The sequence below is a fragment of the Nannospalax galili genome, unplaced genomic scaffold, assembly GCF_000622305.1.
Source record: "Nannospalax galili isolate Female #2095 unplaced genomic scaffold, S.galili_v1.0 scaffold867, whole genome shotgun sequence".
Classification (NCBI taxonomy): Eukaryota; Metazoa; Chordata; class Mammalia; order Rodentia; family Spalacidae; genus Nannospalax; species Nannospalax galili.
In genome coordinates, this window is record NW_008355797.1 from 71,266 (window position 1) to 81,550 (window position 10,285).

Sequence of the window (10,285 nt, forward strand, 5' to 3'; positions counted from 1 at the left end):
TACCCCAAGAGAGGCCTGAGGGCAGGAGAGTGGGCTAGGAGCTAAATTTATTATAAATTTTACTGTATTTAAGATCATAAGGAGCTGGAGCGGGGGGAGTGAGCATGGATTTGATAAAAGCACCTTATATGCATGTATGAAATTCTCAATAAATTTTTTTAAAGATCATTTTTTGAAATATAATAAATTTTGGATTTTGGGGTTTCTTCATCCTGTTCCCTGATCCTTGACTATTAGCCCATCAAATTCACCCAAACAATCACTATCCTAAAATCAGAATGCAACCTCCTGTCGTAGGCAACCCCCAAAATGTCCAGACCATAATCCCTGAAACCCGTGTAATGCTGCCTTACATGAGAAAGGTGGACTTGGAGATGACATTATGATGATGGGCTGAGGACGGGAGAATGGCAAGGGGTGAGGGGCCAGATACCAAGTCCAGCAGAGCTATGGAGTTAGGAAAGCCACTGTTGGAACCTCTTGGCTCCCTCCCCTAGCCCCAGCTGGAAACTTGGCAAGGGACCTGGGCACTCTCTGTATTTGTTCCTCCAGCTTCTGTGTGTGGGGCCGTGAGGTGGCCGCTTGCTTTGTCTTGTGCCACTGCTGCTCTGAGCAGCTGAAGGAGATCAGTGACAACCATCTTCTGTGAATCCAGCCTTTGCAAGACTCTCTGAAGGTGCCAATAGGATTTTCTTACATCGTAACTTAATTTGAGTGTAAGACCAGGAAACATATTGCACTTGGAAAGATAATGAAGGGTGGGCTGTCTGTCAGCACTGACCTTGACTCAAATCTAATGCACATTTTAGACATGAGCTTACATAAGTAGATGAGCTCAATGGGGAGGTGGGCAGAATTCAAGTATTGAAAGTACACATTTTGAAGTGTGTGCTGGCAAGAACTCCATTTTCTTTGCAAATCCCTCTTCTGGCAATGGATTCGCTTCCAGCAGCAAACAAACTGGAGACTTTATCAAAGGCCCTTTGGGCCTTTTGTGGCAATCTAAAGACATTTGTGATGTGAGTTGTCATCACAGATCTTGTGCAGATTGCTTACAGTACCTAAATATAGAACTCTCTGGAAGCAGAGACAACACCAGTTTGTCCAGAATAGGGTGAAGAGTTTAATTCCCATGGGATTCGCTTGATACTAAGCAATAATAATGTCTTGACAGAAAACAATGAAGAAGTCATGCTTAGATGGTGCTAGATCCTGATTACAGGCAGTGTCCTGCTCCAGTCTGTGGATATGCCCCGTTAGCAGCTGGATGGGCCAGAAGTTCAAAATTAACATATGGGTGGGAAGACTGTAGAACAGTTTTGCTGCCACTGTGAGAAGATCTGGCAAATGCGACATGTTGTGCTTTTTCACAGGAGCAAGCCCAGAGTGTACATGGAAGAACTATACTTTCTCCATCTATTAGTCAAGCATCTGGAGCAGCAGCTGGTGATATAAAGTACTGCCCATGATGTGCTGGTGATATAATAAACATAGTGGTGGGCGTTGTAGTCATATGACATGTTCTGCCTCTGGTTTTGCGTTTTGTTGGTTATGTATGAGAGAAATCTCCAATTTGCATTCTTCAAAGTCTATCAAGTTGTATGTTTGGAGAGAGAGAGACCCTGGAGCTGAAAGAAGAAACTCTTGTGGCAGTTGGGAACTTTTTGGTGCTCCTAAAGGAATTACTTTAATAATGTTGCTACTCCTTGCGTGATTGTTGGCATTTCTGTGAGCTGTAAGACTTATAATTGATGTGACGACATGGATGGTTCAAAGCACAAGTAGACTATGGCTACAGCAGATGATGGAGCACCGTCTGTAATCCTCTCTCCAGTTGACACAGTGACTGTAGCTATTGGTGTTCCTACTATGTTAGCTTATGCCTATGGCATTTTCGAATTTCCCTGAGGTGAAGTGGCAGCTGTGGAGTTTCAGTAGACAATGGGAAAGGAAGCAGGATTAAATTCAATAATGAAAATGATATAAATGTTGGAACTAACACAGATATGGACACATCAGTAGCAGAAGCAAAACACAACCTTCGCATAATAGAGGTTGCAAAGCTGCAACCCGCACATGGAATTCTGTCCTGCCACGGTCAACTGTCAGCTGTTTGGAAGCGCCGTGTAAGGAGAGCATCTGACATAGTCAGCTTGGGAGATCAGTGATAACGCCAGCAGCAAATCAATGGCAGGATCTACATCCCACTGGGCAAAGAAGGACACAGTGTGTTGTTGCAAGTGGAGACTGAGCCAAAATATCCATATTCAGACATGGCCATGGAAGCAGCAGTGTAGTCGATGACCTGCTACCAGAAGCCACACTGGGGCTTCATCCAGCAGCTCCCCTGAAGACAAAGCCAATGCCACCAAGCAGCCCAAAGAAGCAACTGCATGGGGAAAAAACCAAAAAGTGGGAAATTGAGGAACAGGTGAACATGAAGATACGTGAGAGCAGAGAGGACATGCGTACCCAGCTGTGAGAACAACGAGCACAAGCTGAAGAGCCTGAGACCTCATCTATAGCAGATCCCCAGCCTGACCATTCTGTGGCACTGTTCTGACTTAGAAGTTGTGAAAAGTTCTTGTAGCGGTGTCCCAGTGAATATCTTGCCCGATGCTACTGTGAACATGGGATAGAAAAACAACTGTGGAGAAATGACATCTAGCATCATCTGCCTCGTGATCACAGGTTCTGTAACTGAACCATATTGCTGAAGACCGTGGTTATGATGGGATAAAACCTATAGTTGGATTCATTTTTTTAATGATTGACTGAAAGGCACCAAAACAACCACTCATGTCAGACAATGTGCATAAAAAGCTGCAATTCAGACTGGAATTTAGGCCTACAAATACTGCAAAGTGTTGTATACCAGAGTTTGAAAGATCAGCAACACCACTTAAGTAAAACAGCAAGGTAAATTTTATTATTTTGACTGGCCAGGCTGTCTATCTCGGGAGTAGAAGCAGTCCTGAACATCAATTGATGAGAGTTTTTATAGGATTACAGAAAGCATTGTATAAGCAAAATATCTGTGTACCAATCAGCTTTGTACAACATAGCAGAATTCTAATTTTAGTGATCAGCAACTAATCATTATACCTACGAGTGATATAGTAACATAACTTGGCATTCAACCTTAAAACCAGCCAACTGTCCTAGCCATAACAACTATAATAAGAAAGCCAAAGTGAACAACTTCCAGGTGGTCACACAATAACAGGATAACAAGGGTGATCTTATGTTTTGTGTCAAGGTGACCTAATAGCAAGGAAGTTACAGAAGCAAAAACAAGCAGTTAGCCAGATGTAAAGTGTCTGGAATTAGCACATTCAATGGGTTTGTGGTTAGGACATTTTCTCAAGGCCCAATGTTGCCACCCTTTCTTTTGGATGTGGGGCAAAGCTACTGTTAAAATAGCTCTGAACAAAATGGAGTAACTCGGGTTAGTTTGCTGAGCCAGTTCATTCCCCACACCTGTTGTGAGTACAGTTCATTCTTTGACTTATTGTGTTAGGCTTTCTTCTTGTACTGGTATTAAATGTTCATAGTGGGTTCTTAACATCATTAGTTTCACTGTCTGGAGTCTCTGGTCAATAAATTCTACAAAGGCATTCAGGAGACAAGGCCCAAGAGTAAAAATTAGAAGAATAAGAATCAAGGGCCCAGCAACAGTACTTAACAATGTGGTCAGCCAGGGTTATGAGGAAAATAAGGACTCATACCAGTTCTGTTGATTACTAAGTTCCCTCTCTTGAGCATTAATTCATTGCTGGACCAACCTAATACTATCTCTGATAACTCCAGTATGGTTAGCATAGAAGCAACATTTTTCACCCAAAGCCATGCATAATCCTCTTTGTTGCATAAAAACAAGATCTATCCCTTGACAGTTTTGTAACACTATTTCAGCTAATGGATCGAGGGAATAAGTTAAATTTTTAATTTGATGTTCTATGTCTTTTAAATCCAGGTTTATTAGCTGAGTGAGAGCTTTGAAATTTATTTCTCCTTTTATAAGGGCAGCGCCCCTACTCCTGTGGGCCCCACTACACCTGTTCATATTAATGCAGGTGCCAGGATGGCTGCCATGATTCCCCTAGAAAACCTAGTACCATTAGGAAGCATCAAATGCTCCCAACCTTCTGTCCCTGAATAATAATACACCTTGGGAATAAGATAGACCAAAATAGAGAATTCACCAGTAACAGTTAAATACCTTTGACTTATACAGGGAGTTAACCCGGTGGTGCAAGTAAACCAAGTTCCTTCTGGTGGAACTAAATAATACAGTCCTTCTGGAGGTGAACTGAGGGCATAAGATTGATGACACATCTCATTACAGGGCGACAAAGATAAGTCATAGGTATGACCATAAAAACAGATTCCTTTACCTGATAAACTACCAAGAGTAAGCATAGGTTTAGAACCCCAAGGACAAAGGTTTTTTTCTAAGTACTTCATTATAAGTCATATTTTGAATAGAGTAGGAATCTACTCCTATGGACCTAATAGCTCCTATCCCTATATAGTAGGAGGTCTGGGGACCAAGCAGAGCCAGCTGTCTCTAGTGAGACTTGGTTCAGTAGCATTGAAAAACTCGTAAGTATAGAGCAAAGACTTATATAATTCAGGGGGCTCCCATCGAGAAACACTATGGGAACTAACATACTTAGTAGGGGGTGGCTTTGGTATAGTAGAAAGTTGTGGGTCTCTCCCTCCCCTCATGGGCTGTTGGCCACCGACCCATGAGAACAAAGGGAGCAGAAGCGATGAACGGGGTCAGGATGGCCAGTGAGAATGGATGGAAAAAACCTTCCGGGGAATCAGATTCAGTGATACAGCTCCACTTATTCATGGGAGTCAGGGGAAAATATAGTGTGGAGGCAGCAGCCAAAGCTTCAGCTGATAGGTGTTCATAGTATTCTTTATTTACATGTGGCAGGGGGATCCTATCATCTGGCTATAGGGCAATGCCTAATTATCATATACAAAAAACCTGGGGGCAGTTTTATTGCAGGTAACTATGCCAAAGGTCATGTTCCAAATAAGGCCAGGCATCTGTGCTTGGAGGCACTTTCCAGACAAGTCAGGCAGAGAGCAGGAAGACCCTGCTAAGAAAGGAGTTGACCTTAGCAGGGTTCCCCAACAGGAAGTGGCTTTGGTAAGGGAGGATTGAGATCTTTGTTAGGTCCTATAGGTACTGGAAGGCTAAGAGGAATCTCAAACTTTTGAATAGTAAATTCTGATCCAGGATCCTTTCCTGAAGCATACATTCATATTCGCCGTGTTTTCCCTGCAAGCCAACTTTTATCATGTCCATTTAATGCCTTTAAGACTGAGGGGTTAAATTTTCCCATTGTTATACCAGGAGTACGGTGCTGGAAAGAAAGAAATCCATTTATCCTTAGATCCAATCCATGATGCAAATGTTTCACAACTCCAAGTCCCACAATGCCACTCATTTTCACAATTGCATTCTGGACTCCCATCTGCTGGACATCCATAGACCTGTAAGGCTTGTAAATATCTTTCAGACTAGGAGTTCCACACTCCCAGAGTCCAGGAGATGGAACACGGATAGTTACTTTTATTTGTAAAGAAAACAAATCACACAGGTCAAACAAAAAGCTAGGGGAGTGGCTAGTGGTAGTGTTAGTTGCTAAGATCTTACCATCTGAAATTCTTTTTATTACCCAATTATTGGGAGATGACTCATGAGGGTTGTGGTCATTGTACCCTGTAACAATTTTTATTACCCAAAAGAAAATCATGAGAATTAAGATTCTTTTATCAGTTTCACTTTGAGAGGATTGCCTGTTTTCTTTATTTTCCATGTCCAAGGAATGTGGTCTGGATAACTTGGGAATGGTGAATCCAGTGGGCATGTCTGGCAACCTTAACAGCAGTTGGAGTCAGTAAAATGATTGGGTACGGTCCAGCCCACTTGGGTTCAAGGTTAGGCGTTTGATGTCTGCGGACCCAAATCCAGTCACCAGGTTCCATATCTGTCTGTTCAGTGGTCAATGGGTAGTGATTGGATCCATGAATCTCCCGTTCTAGTCCTTGTACTTAGTCTAAGGCACTTTGTAGAGCCTGTAATGACTGTAGAAGGCTGTGATTAGTTATTTCTGCTAGATGTTCCTCCCGTAGGTGAGGAATATGGGATGGAGATCTCCCAAACAGAATTTCAAAGGGAGTAATTCCTTTTATATAGGGGGTGCATCTGGCCTTATGTAGGGCGAAAGGGAGAGTACTTATCCAGTTACCATCAGTCTCTGTTATTAACTTGGTTAAAGTCTCTTTGAGAGTTCTCTTTATCCCTTCTACCTGACCTGAACTCTGGGGACGATATACACAATGTAGTTTCCAGTCTATCTGGAGACCAGAGGCTAAAGATTTAGAAATATGAGCCATGAAAGCCGGGCCATTGTTGGACCCCAGACTAATAAGGATGCCAAATCAAGGTATAATCTCATTTAGTAGCTTTTTAGCTACTACCTGGGAGGCCTCAGACCTGGTTGGGAATGCTTCAACCCATCCTGTAAAGGTGTCTACCAGGACAAGCAGATACTTGTAACCATAAATCCCTTCAATCATTTCAGTAAAGTCCAATTCCCAAATTTCTCCAGGTGCTTGACCTTGGAGTCTGTGTCCTGGAAGAGAAACCTTAAAAACGGGATTAGTTTGGGCACAAGCTTGACATCTTAGGGCTATATCCTGACACATTTGTCCTAAGTTGGGAATATATAAATCTCTTTTCGCTAGCTCTGTCATTTTGGTAGCTCCCACATGAGTGATAGAATGCAGTTGTTTCAGCCAGTCTCTTCCTAAATCTCTTGGAAGAATAGGCCTTCTATCTTTCATTAGATACCATACTTTATTATCATTTTTTCCCTGTAAATCCTTGATAATGACGAGGTCAAAAGTTGAATAGGAGGGAGATTTAGGCAACACCCTAGTTGGAAATACAGTCAAAACCTTTAAGGCTTGCATAGGCTATAAGACTACTTCTTCTGCTGTTTGATCAGCAAAGTCATTACCATTTGCTACTTTTGAGTCTGACTTTTGGTGTCCTTTACAATGTATAATGGCCACTTGCTTTGGGGGCCATAGTGCTTCTAAAAGAGCAAGGATCTCTTATTTTTTATTTCTTTTTCATTAGACATTAACAGTCCCCTCTCTTTATATAGAGCCCCACGTACATGCACTGTGGCAAAGGCATAGTGGCTGTGAGTGTAGATAGTCACAGCTTTTCCTTTTGCCCATCTAAGTGCTTGAGTTAGGGCAATGAGCTCAGCCTTTTGTGCTGATGTGCCATGTCTCAAGGCTTGAGCCCATAGAAGGTCAGTCAGAGTAACTACTGCTGCCCCAGCATATCGAATACCTTCCTTAACATAGCTACTACCATCAGTAAACAATTCAGCGTCCACCTGAGACAAAATTTGATCCTTTAAATCTTCCTGTACCCTGGTTAGAGTACTCACGATCTCTAGACAGTCGTGAACAGGAGGTCTGGCAGCCTCATCCGGTAAGAAGGTAGCTGGATTCAGAGTTTCAGACTTAAGGAAGGTTATCTTATCTGTGGGGGGTCCAGCAGCAATACTTGATATCGCATGATATGCACATTGGAAATACATTTGTAAGGTGGAGCATGCAGCACGGTCTCTACTGCATGGGGGCCAATAATTTGCAAGTCTTGGCCCAGAGTAAGTTTAGAGGCTTCCTTGACTAGGAGGGGGATCGCCGCTATCACCCTTAAACAGTTGGGCCACACAGAAGCTTAGACAGATAAGGCACTGGTCTCCTCCATGGTCCCAAAGTCCGAGTCAAAACTCCTTTGGCTATTCCTTTATTTTCATGCACAAAGAGCAGGAAGGGTTTAGTAACATCAGGCAAGGCCAAGGCAGGGGCCTGAATCAGGGCTTTTTTAAGTTGTTGAAAGCCTTGATCTTCTGATGAACCCCAGATAAACTCTGTCCCTTCCTTCACCATGGAGGCATACAGGGGCTTCGCTATTTCTGCAAAGCCCAGAATCCAAAGTCTGCAATATCCTGCACCCCCCAGGAATTCCCAGACTTGTCTTCTATTTCTGGGTGCAGGTATGTCAAGAATAGCCTGAATTCAGTCTGGACCTAATGACCTCTTCACGAATCCAATACCCCAAATAGGTGACAGAGGGAGGAATACCTGTGCCTTCTTTGAGGAGACCTTGTATCCCAGTATGTCCAGTTCCTTTAACAAAGCCTCCGAGGCCAGCTCACAGTCCTCAGGATTATCTGCTGCTAAGAGTAGATCATCAGCGTACTGTAAAAGAGTTACCTCTGGGTGAGCTTCCTTATAGTTGGTGAGGTCTCATCTCAATGCCTCATCAAACAACATAGGGGAGTTTCTGAATCCTTGAGGAAGTCATGTCCAAATAAGCTGTCCATTGAAAGATTCATCGGAACTGGTCCATTCAAAGGCAAAATAGGCTGACTCATTACTGCAGTTGGTAAGGAGAAGAAGGCATCCTTCAATTCAAACACTGAATAAATTTATCTCTCAGGCCCCAATTCACTGAGGAGAGTATAAGGGTTAGATACAGTAGGATGAATAACCCCAACCCACTTGTTGACCTCCCTCAGGTCCTGCACAGGCCTGAATTCATTAGTCCCAGGCTTTGGTACCAGCAGGAGCAGTGTGTTCCATGGAGAGTGGCAGGGAATGAGAATTCCCACTTCCTGGAGTCTGTTGATATGTTTGACAATTCCCAACCTGGCTTGAAGGCTGATGGGATACTGTTGTATCCTGATTAGGGCAGCTGTGCTAAGCAATTGAATTACCAAAGGTGGTTGATGCTTCGCCAGTCCCCAGCATTTGGTGTCTGCCCATACATGGAGTATCTGAGTTTTCCAAGTTTCTAACAAGGCAGATGAATCCCCTTGTTGCTCCTTCTCATGGGGCTTTTGTTGCAAAAGATACACATCAGATAAAGGGCAGGTAACAAGGACAGTGGGAGTTTGGAGGGTTAATCCCACTGAGTCTCCAGTAAAGGTTATATTAGCCTTAAGCTTGTGTAAAAGGTCTCTCCCCAACAAGGGGTACGGGCAATCTGGTATCAAAAGGAAGGAATGAGTCACAGTTCCTTTGGCCAGGTTGGTTATTCAAGCTCTGGTTTGAGGACAAGACTGGTACTTCCCAGTAGCTCCTTGAATCATCAGTTTCTTGTCCTCAGGATTGCCTAAAGGCTCCTTTAGCACTGAAATGGCTGCCTCAGTGTCTACCATAAATCGGGTAGGCTTCCCTGCTACCTGTAGAGTGACCCTTGGTTCCTGGGGATTGAGGGAAGAACCAAGGTCACATCATGCCTCCTTAATCACCAGAGCAGCCTCTTTCCCTTTATGGTTTGGGCATTCGCCCTTCCAGTGGCCTTCTGCTTTGCAGTATGCACATCCTTTTGTGGCTTAGAAGGGTCCCTCCTGTTCCTCTGAGGATGCCTAATGTCCTTGCTAATGAAGCTACTAACACCTTCCCTCCCTATCTCTTTTTCTTGCTCTTGAACATAGGAGTCTTGGTTAATATACACTCTCTGGGCTATTTCCATTAACTCAAATATTAATTTCCCTTTGAAACCTTCAAGTTTCTGCAGCTTTTTCCTAATGTCTGGGGCCAATAGAGAAATGAAGGCAGTATTTAAGGTTCTTTGATTTTCAGGAGCCTCAGGAACAGGAGTATAGAGGCAGTAGGCTTGATAAAGCCTCTTGAGGAAAGCAGCTGGAGACTCACCTGACTCCTGTATCATTTGATGGACCTTGAATAGGTTTGTGGGCTTCTGAGCTGCTGCTCTCAGTTCCTGTAACAGAGTCTGATGGTACCTGGCAAGGTCACCCCACCCCTGAGGGGTGTTGGAGTTCCAGTGTGGTCGAGCTGATGGAAAGATCACTTCGACAACTGCCTGGTCTTACAATGTTTTCACTGACTGGAGCAGATGTGAGGAATCCAAAAGATAGCTCAATTCAAGGAACTCATGGCCATTGCTTTCTGACAGTATTCAGACTTCTATGCTCCTTAAAGAGAGAGAAGCCCCTATCTTCTTACAGAGTCTTAGGGGGCACAAAGGATTCCCTGGGCTTTTATCCCAAGGCAATGCAGAGGCAGACAAGGTGGCTTCCACCCAGGTCCTGTCAGCAGGCCTGAATGAAGGCCAGGGGTTACATAACCTCACTCATGTAAATTGGCAGGGACTCCATAAGAGGTTTCCTCAAGTTCCCATCAAGGACCTAAAGAAGATTGTACATAC

The 10,285-nt window shown here is 43.6% G+C and overlaps 1 pseudogene; it reads left to right on the forward strand.

Annotated features, from left to right (window-relative positions):
• Positions 1-278: 278 nt before the first annotated feature.
• Positions 279-2,482, forward strand: LOC115067760 (annotated as a pseudogene).
• The last annotated feature ends 7,803 nt before the right edge of the window (positions 2,483-10,285 follow it).